This window comes from Podarcis muralis, chromosome 6 (genome assembly GCF_964188315.1).
Source record: "Podarcis muralis chromosome 6, rPodMur119.hap1.1, whole genome shotgun sequence".
NCBI classification, from domain to species: Eukaryota; Metazoa; Chordata; class Lepidosauria; order Squamata; family Lacertidae; genus Podarcis; species Podarcis muralis.
The window spans coordinates 72121763-72134669 of record NC_135660.1 but is presented as its reverse complement, the minus strand read 5'-3'; the positions used below and the strand labels follow the sequence as shown (position 1 = coordinate 72134669).

The window sequence follows — 12907 nt, the reverse complement described above, 5'->3', positions numbered from 1 at the left end:
TGTTCTTTTTAAATCACCCACATGCATGGCTATTACTTTCACTCACTTCACTGCAACAGTTCTGTGACAAATTCATGGTTGCATGTGAGATGCACCTCCATCTCACTAAACTGGCAGGAGCCGTGCCATTGTGTGGTGTGCCTCAGGTGCAATGATGTCTTGGGGCCAGCCGTCTGCATGGGACTGCCATAGAAGAGTCTTCAGAAACGTGTGTTTGTCTGTAGGTCCAAGATGCAGTAGCAAGGAGTGCTTGCTGCCTGTGCTGCTTAGCGATTTGTTTCCAGGCTCAATTCAGGGTGGCTGTCCTTACCTTTTAAATGCCTAAATGACTTAGGTGGTTACTGGAGGGACTGCCTTTTCCTGCCTGCCTGCTCCTTGAGATTTCGTGAGGAAGCACTTCCCTGTGCCCCACCTATGAGGGAAGTCAGGTTGGTTAGGGTGAAACAATAGTGCCTTCTAAATGACTATGCCAGTATTATGGAACACCTTCCCCATAAGGCTGGCATGGTTCTGTCTTTGATTGCTTTTTTGCTGGCTGGTGTATCCTTTTTATTCTGGTAGGCTTTTCATTGGCCAGGCTGAATTGGTTAGGGTTTTATCTGCTGTGTCCATCCCTGTCAAGTTTGCTAATTTGTGATTGTTATATTGTGATTTCTTAATACTGTTAATACTAGCAGCATATTTTTATAATGTGGTTATAATGACTGCAGTCTACCTTTTGTATACATTTGTATCAGAAGGGCATTTTAAATGAATAGGTACATGATTTTGGAACTCACAAAGCTGTTCTGAAAGTCTCTCTCACCCTCCATTTTTGCATAGAATCACTTTACAAAATCACCACTCCATTTTTTCCCTTGCCAGATAGACCAATTTGCTTTAATGTTCAGTTCACATGGCAAATAGTCAAAGCATGAAATGAAATCCAATGAAGCATTTGGAATAAGAAATGTAAACTATTTCAAAACATAAAAACACAATAACTTGACTGGGATCTGCTAAATAGCTCTTGGGCATTTGTCCGCTGTAGTTTGGTTTAAGTATTTTTTTTAAGGTTGTATAATGTAGTGCTGCATAAACGCAAGGCTATGTACTCCCTTCATAATCCCACCTCATTAACCACAAGGACATAGCCCATAATAGTCCAGTAAACTGCACCGCAATACAGAGGATTAAATTTTACTCCTGTGCACTGACTTGTCTTCTAGCTACCAAACCTTTAATGTTTCCTATGCACCATGCATCTGGAAATAACATGGTTATTCTAAGAATTAAAAGATGTGTGCCTCTGTAATGAACATTAGCAAATCCTATAGGATGTATTGTAAGCACAGCTTTAATCATCTGATAATATAAAGGACTGTAGGCCTCAGGAATTCCTCAATGCAATATTCTGAGGTGAGGAAATTATGCAGCCTCTCTCCCCTCCTTTTTCCATGCTGTAATGTTTATTTGTGATAGACTTTAGCATCTCAAAACAGTGACATGTTTATGGCCCAATACAGGAAGCACAGCAAATCTATAGTATTGTAATGTGCTAAGGAATTTAATGATGGATTGGATGATGCTACTATCAGTGATCAGCTCAGCTGCATGTGTAAGCACTGACAAATCTTGAGTGTTTAACCCACTGTGTGATCTCAAACAGAAATCCAAACAACAAAAAGGGAGAAATACACAATTTCAGTTTTATTAAACAGTAAATCAATCACAACAGAGGATAATTGCCGAACACTGATGGCTATTTGCCATCTTCAGGAAATGAGGATTATTAGTCATTAAATGTGCTAGTTGCTTTATCTTGCCCAAGGCAACCCCCCTACACTTAAAGCATCCTACCCAGGATTAAATTACAGATCTATTTTTAGTTATGAGTAGATTAATAATATTTGCAACACATGGTCTCTTTTTCCTCAGATAGAAGCAAGAGCTAGGCTTTTTTCAGCCATTCCATGGCCATGGTTTTTAGATAGAAGAGGCAAACTTTCCTGGAACTGTCTCATCTGAGTGCCTTGGATAAGGGGGTAGCTAGGGATGGGGGATAAATTCAGTTCACTTTTCATTTTAATATAAAGCTGCCTAATTCACTTTCCAAAACAATGCTTGAACCAAAACAGACATTCTTCCAGATTCTCATTTCTCTGAATTTTGTTATCAATTCTCCAACTATTTAATGTGCACAAAAGTGTGTATATTAGGATGCGTGCACAGAAATGACTTTGTTATTGAAAATATAAATATGCATTGTATTAGAGGAAATTTCTTATTAAAAATTGTGTATGTTGGGAAAATGTGCACAGAGGACTTAAAAAAAAACCCACACACTTGTGTAGAAATGTGGAGAACTGAACTTCTGCTTGGACAAAGGAGAAAATAAGAGAAACTGAAATTGATGGATTTGGTCAACCCTAGGGTAGTCAACATGGCACCTTCCATATATTGGACTCCCAACTCACATTAGTTCCTGCTAGTATGGCCACTGATCATGGATAATGAGAACTGTGGTCCAATCTGGGGGGCACCATGCTGTCTACTCCTGCCTTAGCATCACCTCTTTACCGACACTACTGTTCTTGCCCAACCCACTTTGTTCTTCATCACCTTTTTATCTCCTTTGCTCAAGATGTTGCCAATCTCCCCTTACCAGTAATGATTAATGACTATATGTGATCTGTGAGATACGTAGTATACTTGCAATACGTGAGATTTATAATAAATGCCCTTGGAAGCAAAATGCATAAATGCCTTGGGAAGCATCTTTGTTAAAAGCAGAAACCTTTCTATATAATAGAACAAGAACTAGGATGGTCTGAAGGACAAATGAGTCCACCAGTTTTAGCTAAGCAGGTCTGGATCTGGCCACTGCATGGGTGGTAAACTAATGTATTCCGTCTGGGTTCTGTAATGGAAGATGGGACAGAAATGAAATGGAAATAATTCTTATATAACTTAACACTGCTGAACTCTCCAATGCAGCACACTTTTTGGCAATTCCCTCCAAGTTTTGCCAACTTTATACTGGTTCAGATAAACTAGTCTGGGTCTGCCACCAGCCAATCAGAGATGCCTTTTAAAACTGTAAGTCACTGGGCTTCACCTCATCCACCCTGCCCTTTTATAAATATTTTGGTTCATACAGACCTCAGTCAAGAGTAAATGCAAATAATGGCCAGTCTCTTAAGGCCTTCACCGGTCTCTCCAGGGGGAGCTAGCCAGTGAGTACTCAAAAAGTAACAGGCTCGGTTGCCTGTTTATCGGATAAAGGCAGGTGAACCTAGGAAATAAGGCTGAAAATGGGAGTGAGCAGGAGACTGTGAGTTGAGAGATAAGTCCATGAGCTGCAAAAGTGGGGAAAGTTTTTATATTGGCCTGAAACGATCTGAAGCCTCTAGCAAAATGAGAAACAGATACATAGGCTGTTGCAGTTGTGTAATGTCTTGATGAGTAACAATATTGACATAGAGGATTAAGGCATAATATGCTGGTGTGGGTCTACATGCAGCGCTGTTGGCAGATTTGTCACAGAAACAGCAAAATTGGATTGATGAGTAGAGATGTGTGAGCACCTTGTGTGTATCAGATTGTCTTAGAATTAGCAAAATATGTATGCATGAAGATTTCAGAACATCTTTTCTACATACAATTCAAAGTGCATGCATTTTTTTCCATGTTAATTTATTTGGTTTGAGTCATGGATATGGACTTCATGCCAGCATTACTTTCTTGATTTGAGATTAAACCATATGGAATCTCTGGGGATCAAGGGTAACAGGGCTGTTTTGCTAATTAATTTTAAAAAATCAAATAAAAGTCCCCCCTTTTGTTGTTTTCTCTTTATTTCTTTTTTGGTTGGGATGAATTAGACCATTCAAACATGGAACTATCAGTGGAAAAAATAACTAAAAATGGGACTGGGCTGCTGACTTATAAATCATTTCCTTTCTGATTGACCAGAATGCTTCCCCTGACTATTCTCCATGCTAGAATAGTCACTATCCATTTCATCAATTAATATAGCACATCAAGTGTTCCCAAAGATGCAGAAACTCATGTCAAATCAGATTGCCTACCTACATAGAAGTTTTGGAGGAAATGGCCAAATGCTATAGATAGTTCAGATGGATGTAGATTGGTTTTTGAATGCCTAGGAGCCTGTGACTGACCTATTATGAATATTTTAAAGGGGATAACTTGCATGGGATTGAAAATTTGGAATTTGACTGACTGCATTCTGATTGTCCAAATCACATTTACATTGAAAAGAGAGGAAACCATCATGCTCTGGCAAGGCACAGTATTATCTTAAATAGCACCCAATCATATTCTTCCTCAAATCAGTTGCAGAATTCCATTTGAGAGGAGAATCAGGCCTCCATATCCCTTTAGAGCCAAAGACACTTTTCAGATAAAACCATTCACACCCCTTCTAACTTTGATGCCATGGTTGATCAGATCCACTTTTTGTAGCTTTGGAACTTGCTTGTCCAGTTGTTAGGGATACTCTTTAGCTTGTAAAGAGTGAGGATATGGACAGGATTCGTGAAGTGAGATTTACCACGTGTATCTGGCTCATAAAAGCTGCCAGAAGGACACGGGGTGACTGGGTGATGTAGGGAGGCTCCTTGATACCTTCCTGCATGAGGAAGTTGCTTCAGAAAGCATTAGAGGTAGTGGTAAGGTCTTTTTTTTTTTTTATTACCGAACCCCAATATATTTGGGATAATTTCTGACTGGTCTCCATTACTCTGTTCTTGGACAAGGTGCTTAAGCATGTGGAAGTATCTTAATGCCATGTTTTCTTGGATGGTTTTGAATCCTCTAGAGCCATTTCCATTTGGTTGCAGGCCTAGATAGAGGCTGAAGACTGGTTTAGTTGCCTTCATAGTTTATACAGTTGAGACAATGGTAGCCTGCCCCTGTTGGTTCTGTTAGCATGCTCAGCAGCTTTCGATACCATCCACCATCGTATCATGGATCACCTGAGTGGCACCATTCTGAGATGCCAGTTCCTTGCTAGAGGGGTGGTTTCAGAAGGTGGTGCTGGAAAACTCCTTGGCCCACTTGCTTATTGCGTCTCATAGGGTTAATATTATTATTAATTATTCATTAAATTTCTATACTACACATCATCTGAGGATCACAGGGTGGTTTACAATTAAAAAACACAAAAATATATAACTTACTAACAAACAAAACAATGCCCCCCCATTCTGCCCCCCTCCCATGCCACTTAACATCTACGTGAAGCCACTGGTAGATTGGAGTTTGGTGTCATCAGTATGTAGATGACACCGAACACACACAGACTCATTTCCATCACAATCAAAGGAAGTTGAATCTATGTCTGATGATGATCATGGACTGGATGCAGGTGAACAAACAGAAGCCTGCAAGAAAATGGAGGCAGATCAAGGAACTGGGGTTCAGATTGTTTTGTATAAGGTTTCACTCCCTTTCCCATAATTTCCTCCTATATTTTTATAAACCCCAATTAACATATAGCCAAACATTTCCTACATTCATTATTGGATTGAGGATGGAAAGCACCCAACAATCCTGAAGTGATTAAAGACCAACTGCTTTGACTTTTTTTCCTATAGATTACATGGTTCTGTTTGCCTAAAACTGACTTGTCTGCTGTTGCCATGTTTGCAATCAAAAATATATGTTCCTGAAAAGAATAACGGCATGACCTGACGGAAATAGGTTTGGAGCAGAAATTACCAACAGCTCACCTTGAGCCGCTAACTTGAAGTACTTCTCAAATCCAAACTGAGAAGGAGCTGCTTGTTTTGTCAAAATGACTACTGTGTTCAGGTTGTTAAGTAATTTTTAGCTGCAATTTGTTTTTGTCAATAACTTACTGTTCTACAGAAGAAATAGTACTGAATTAATGTCCCACACTTCTTTAGTCTGTTTGTCCTCCTCCTCTTACTCCAGTGCTTTGCCAATGCCATTGGGAGATTTACTTCCCAAAGGCCAAGAGGGAGGAGAAAGTGACCCACTATTGTTTAAGAACTGCAAAGGTGGATAGCACTTCATTCTGCCTGAAGGAGGCATTGCTGCCGTTGTGACAGCAGCACATTACTCCAAAACCCAGCAATTGTTGAGCGTAGCAATCAGCATGTACAGGCTTGATGCTGTGTCAAGATTAAAATGCATCTTGTACTATTTAAATATGGCTCTAGACAGTTGGCAAGTCTAATAAAGCAGAAGCACAACAACCAACTTGTGTATTTGGCAACCCAGTAAGCTAATGCTTGAGACATTTATGCTTATGATTATATTCATTCTTTTAAAATGAACCAAACTTCTTGTTTCAGTCCTATCCTTTCATTTTAAAGTTAAGTGTCTGTAACCCAAACAGACTGAAAACTTAGCATAACCAATGAAGTTTTGCAGTTGTTCTATCAGTAACCTTGATATCAGGCCAGAATGTCCTTAGCAACTGCTTAGCGACCACATAGCAGCAAGAATACATTTGTGTGTATGTGGATATTTTTTTCCCTTCCAAAGGCTGAGAGCAAAGAAGTAGTTGGGGGCTGTGGATATGAGGTGTGAAGATCAAGCTGGAATTGGGATGCAAAGCAATTTGCTACTTGGAGAGATTGTGGGCCTATATAGTGGATGTTCCCATGCATATGAAGAGGATAATAACAGAGATATTTTTTGGACCTAGAACATGGATTTTGGCACTGCTTTGCAACTTTATGGTATTCTGGATCCTGTGGGAAAGGACTTTGTTTTCCATCCCATGTGTCTAAAAATGCCGTTCTTTCTCTGTGCTAGTTTGGAGAAGGCTATAGAAAGAACTCAAAGGGACGATGTGTTGACAGGCTCCTCCTTCTTTCAAGCCTCACCTTTCCCTTTTTTCTGCTTGCTATAAGGATTCCCTGGACAGGATCTTTGATGGGAATAGTAGTAGACTTCACCCTTCTGTCACCTTGCATCAGGCATTGTTCATTTGACCCTAATGAATGACATGCCAAGGAGGCCCAGACAATATTGGTAATTATAAATAATTATTCTAAGTAAAAATTGTAACCTTCCAGAATAGAAACAGAATGGGGAATCTAGATTTCAAACAAATGAAAAATGGAACAGATGGATTGGGTATCCCTCCATGCTGCTGCGTAGGCTCCAGTATCAGTCCCTCCATTTGTCCATGAAAGGGGCACAGAATAACTGCATCAGCAAAGTTTGAAGTCGGCTTTCAGCAAACATGCAGTTTAGTCAATTAAAAGTTCATGAAATATCGTTAATTAAAATGTGCAGAGAATGTGAGAAATCATTTAGTGAGGTAAGTTCAATGTATAACAAAGATTAATGGGAACAATATGGAAAGATAAATGTTTGGCTGAACTTTAAGAAAATCTTCTTGACAGTGATGTATATTGCTCCAAAGAACTTTTCCCAAGGGAAGTGATACAAACCCATTATCAGGGACATGTCATGCCAGAGAAGATAAGAGCTGCAAAGGTGACAAAAGTTCACTGCTTGAGGAATCACATGTGGTCTGAAGAAGGAAAAGGTATTATTGCATATCTTGCTGGTTGTGTGGCTATCATTCATTGGTTAAATCTTGATGACTTACTTGTGTGAAAAGGCCACTGCAGATTAAAGAGCATAGATGGTGCTTTAAGTATTGCCTACATGCAATCACTAGGGGGCAGGGAGGAGTGTAGCTCAGAGATAGATCATTCTATTTTCTTGTATCAGACCCAAGGTTCAATCTCTGATGTCTCCAATAATTATTATTTTAAAATCACAGGCAATACAGTTGGGAAAGATCTGAAACCGAGATCTGGAGATCCACTAATAAGTACAATAAATATTATTGGGGCTAGATATACCAACAGTCTACCTCAATATCAAGGTATTATTTTGTACGTGCAAATACATCTCTTCTAAATGAGCACAGATGTAATTTTCAGCTGTGTTTCACCGAGTGATTTACACATGTATGTGTGAACAAAACCTCCATAAAACAATCCAGCTTCTCATACTCAAATCCCTCATGGGTTTCTTCTCAAATTAACTCAAAAACAAAACAAAACTGCACCTGCTCATGTCTGATTTCCAGTTGATTTGGGGAAGCGTTGTATTCTGTGTTGCACGGCTGATTAGAACGAGCAGACCTCTGTACATTGGCTTAATCATTCCAAGTAGGCAGAACTGAGAAATACACTGCACTGTATGTATTCATTTAATTTTACCTTAACATTAATAAAATGCCATTCCTTATTGTAAAGCACCAGTCAGTATTTTTTAACAGGGGAAAATGTAACAAATGACAAATCTACACCATTAAAAGCAAACAACAGAAGTCTCATAAAATGATTGCAAAGTTGAGATAAAAATGTTTTAAATCATTCATGGCATAGTAAGAGCTGAAATTTTAAATGGAGGAAGGAGGGTCCCAACAACTACAGCATGTTAATTGCCAGCTCTAAACATGCAAAGGTGTAGTCCAGGCATCCCCAAACTTGGCCCTCCAGCTGTTTTGGCACTACAACCCCCATCATCCTTGACAACTGGTCCTGTTAGCTAGGGATGATGGGCGTTGTAGTCCCAAAACAGCTGGAGGGCCAAGTTTGGGGATGCCTGGTGTAATCAAGCAAAAGATTCACCACTGCTGAAGCTGCTATGGTGAAAATGTCTAGTGGTGATTTGTTCATATCTGATCATATGAGAATGATCAATGAGGTATGTGGGAGTACTTCCACACAGCAGTTGGCTGTGGACTCGACAGCACTAGTAAGTGCTGTCCCTTCTTCCTGCTCCCATTTAATCTGGATTTACCATTTTTGTAGGGCTTGTTTAATTATTGCATTTTCCAATGGGTAAGATTCAGTTTACATGGGAAAATAATAAGAGAGGGCATTTTGGTGAGGATGCTGTGTGGGTATTTCACAAAATCTGCATGTACAAGCAACACACAGTCACCAATAAACTGCTGCATGGAATAGCCCTGATTGAAAACCATACAGCATCCTTCATAAATGTGTGCATAAATGTAAACCAAATGTGAAACAAAGGTCTTTGATGGTTTTGTTTGAGGGAGGCTTTTGAAGAATTTCAGCAACTTCAAGTTAAAAATACTCTTAAGTACAGGGATAAAACTTGACTTTATCTGGTCGCTCTCTTAGAATCTGTGGATTGAATTACTTCCTGCACTTGCCGGTGCCTGCAGTATGAAAGGATATACACAGATGGGTAGGGACATGTGAATATCTGAGGTTAGAAATTATATAAACAATAAAATTAAACGCTGAAATGTGTGAGCAGGTGAAGGTTTGTTTGCAAGAGAACCATGAGAGAAGAACGGAACAATGTGTACACAGAAGCTATTGCTATACCGTTGATGACAAAGAAAGGAGTGAAAGATGAGAAAGTTGCTATGCCTTGTGATTAAACCAGTAGAAACTAGTACAAGGAAGTGTTGCCATACACAGACACAACTGCTCCTTTGCTTGTAAATGTATAAATGTATGTGCTTTTTTCATATTTGGTGTGCTACCCACTCAACAACTTGCTGGTTGAGGCTGTGTTGCACTGACCTTGGCTAAAAGACTAAGCAATCTCTAGCCTTTTTAAACTGGGGGAGGGGTTATTGCTTTGTTGTATATTTTTGTGGTTTTTTAAATAGTGAACTGCCCTGTGTTGAATAGTAGTGTAGAAATTTAATTATTATTAATAATACATGAATGCATCATACCCTCAGGCTTCCCCTTCACTCATTACCTATATAGGATTTGGGGGGCGGGGGGCGGGCGGGAGAGAAACAGCAGAACCACCACCTACAGTACCCTCTCTTAACATGAGGAAAGAGGAGGTGGCTGTTGACTGGAGGTTTTTCAGCAGAAGTTGGATGGCCACCTGTCATGGATGATTTGAGAGTCCTGTATTGCAGGGGGCTGGAATAGATGACCCTCGGGGTACCTTACAATTCTATGAGTCTATGATGCTAAGAAAAACAGAGGCATATTTAAGGAAGCCCCACAAGCCTCCCATTCTCGCGCACCCTTTTTATGAAGAAACAAATTCTCCTTCCCTCCCACCATTTCCAAAACCCCAATTTCCACCCACCCTTCACGACTCACTATACAAATTAAAACTTTAAAAAAGTAGATAATGCTGATGAGTGGCTTCTTCCTCTGAAAATTGCCATTTAAAATTTCTGATGTCCAGACCCCGCAATCACAATTCAGGCAAGGGTGGCACGTTCTCGAAGAAGTCAGTCAATCTCCCGCGCGACAGACAACCCAATACATCTCGGTGTAAATGCAGAAGCCTTCTCTCCACTACCAGCTACGGCCACCCACCTGAGCCTCAAGCAAAGGCTCCTCCCTGGGGGAATGTCTGTCTCTCAGAACGTGCTTGCAGCCGAGGGAATGAATTGCGCAGTGTCCGGGCAGAAACAGCCCACTGAAAGGTTCTGATTGGCTAACAAGGTTGCCACGTGACCCATCCTAGTCCCCTTTGTGCTGTATGGTATTCCTGTCACTTGATTGGCTAGGCGGCTAAGCAAGAAGAAAAAGACGCCATTTTGTCTGCTCACAGTGTTCTCAGGAATGCTGCCTTATTTTGAACTTAAACGGTCAGAACTGAAGAACTGCTCCTGTCCGTTGCAGTGTTTTCTCACTACCTACAGAACAGGAGAGTAGCAGTGAGTTGCAGAAGTCTCTGTAAGTGATCATGAAGGATATATGGTTGGGCCTGAGTGTGTTTGGCTTTGGGATTTAGGAGTTTTTTTAAAAAAAACGTTTTCTCCTTTACAAGTTCCTCGGGGCTCTGCCAGTCTGTTCAATAGACACACCTCTGGTACACTTGATTACTCGCTTTCCCCTGCCTTCACCTGACTAAGAACATATAGAAATGTGGGGGAGGGGGACGAAGCTCAAAGGATACAGTATTTCAAATCCAGCCATACTGAGGATCCCCCCAAATGTTTTAAAACTGAACTAGCCAATTCAGCTCCCCCTTTCCAATTATTCTATTATTCGCTAGATACAAGCTGAGAAAGTTCATACATCTAAGTTCATGCATCAGGGAGAAAAACAGATTCTTAGTTTGGAAGGATCCATTTTGGGGGGGATTCAGAAAAGGTCTGTTCAGCCAGCAATTTTGAAAGGGAGGTTAGTGCCTAAACGACCCATAAGTAGCTGGGAAATGGCTTATAGGAAAGAAGATGAACATTTTGTTTCCAGCCTTATTAAAATTGCTGGAAGATGTTCATCCAAAATGAAGTGTGCTTGAAATCCAGCCTGTGTCTCTAGGTCCTTCTACCCACCCTTTTAAGTTAGCCATCCCTTCACCTCTTCCTGCTTCTGGCATGCCTTTTCTAGCCTGTTATCTCATTTTCCTCATTAGCTTTTTGGCTCGGGTTATGGTGAGGCACTCTATCCTCTTGTGATAACAGTGGTTGTACATATTACTGGCAAGAAATGTAGTGTTAGGTTCCAGGTTAATTGGTGCCTGGGATTACCAAACCATGGGAGCAACAAAAGCCCGAGGCATTAAAACGAAGATCTATGTACTCCTTCAAAGCAGGCTGTAGGAGAAGACCTCCTAAGGGATTGTGGATAGTAGCAAATATAATAATGACATATGCTTGGTCATGGGTAGGGACAATATCTCAATTATGTAAGCGTGGCGGATGTTCTTTTCTAATGGGAATGGGAAAATGATGATGGGCATTGTGGAGGCTTTTTGAATGCGAAAGTGTTTCCCCTCTGACTGGTAAACAGAATTCTTCTGTTATAATGTAAATCATTTAAAGATGGCTTATGCAAGAGACTTAAATTTGAAATAGCTTCTGGTAACTGCACTCTGTTAGCTCAGGAGTCATTGTTGGACAATTGCTAAATCTGCCCTACTTGCAAGAAGGGATAGGGGGCAAATCTGAGTCAGTTCACATTTAAAAGCAAGCACTTCTCTGAAATTTGCAGTGCTGTTCTCTAGCCAAGTAATGTGTACAGAAATGCAAAACTAGGGCATGGTTTGCATAAAATGCATATATAAGTGAAAATAACATACAAAATGTATATTAGGGAAAATCAGATTGCAAAAAGTGTATATTAGGGAAAATTGCATAGAAAAGTGTATGTTAGGAGAACTTCACACTAAAATGCTGATAAAAGTTCATGAAGACTTTTATATTTTTAAAAAAATCACAAACGTGGAAATTGGAATAACTGATTTTAAAATGGAAAAATGACAAACTCTGAAAATACAAAGTTGATTGATTCATCTATACCTCCTTAGAAGCAACTTGCTGTTCCCCTTGTTAGACAAGCTCCTTAACACTTTTTATTTATAGCAGGGGTTGTCAACCTGGTTCCTCCCACCCACTATTGGGTGTTTCAGGATTCTAGGTGGGCTGTAGGGGGTTCTGTGGCAGAAGCTGAATCCACTGAGAGCCAGTGTGGTGTAGTGGTTAAGAGCGGTAGTCTGCTAATCTGGGGAACCGGGTTCGCGTCTCCACTCCTCCACTTGCAGCTGCTGGGTGACCTTGGGCCAGTCACACTTCCTTGAAGTCTCTCAGCCTCACTCACCTCACAGAGTGTTTGTGGTGGGGGAGGAAGGGAAAGGAGAATGTTAGCCGCTTTGAGACTCCTTAAAGGGAGTGAAAGGCGGGATATCAAATCCAAACTCTTCTTCTTCCTTCCATCGAGCACTGGTGGGCGGTAAGGAAATTTTACCATCAAGAAAGATGCATTAGTGGGCGGCAGGTATAAAAATGTTGCCTACCCCTGATCTATGGAAATGTTCAATGTAACTTGAATGCTGTTATGTTGGGTCAAGTGGAAGGAATACCATATCTAGGTTTTTGTATAAGCAAGTATCTAGCAGATGTTTGTATGATGACTATTAGGTACTAGTCACATCCTGTATGCTCCGTTGG

General features: G+C 40.4%; 1 long non-coding RNA gene across 5 annotated transcripts in view; it reads left to right on the top strand.

Annotated features, from left to right (window-relative positions):
* The window catches only part of LOC114597177 (uncharacterized), a 229035-nt gene that overhangs the window by 50937 nt on the left and 165191 nt on the right, over window positions 1–12907 (top strand). For 3 of the 5 annotated variants that reach the window (XR_013393279.1, XR_013393277.1, XR_013393274.1), the window contains exon 1: window positions 10535–10688. The exons of the other annotated variants lie outside the window; for them this stretch is intronic. This is a non-coding gene — a long non-coding RNA (uncharacterized LOC114597177). Of the gene's footprint in view, window positions 1–10534; window positions 10689–12907 lie in introns of those variants that run through there. 5 annotated transcript variants of the gene reach the window in all.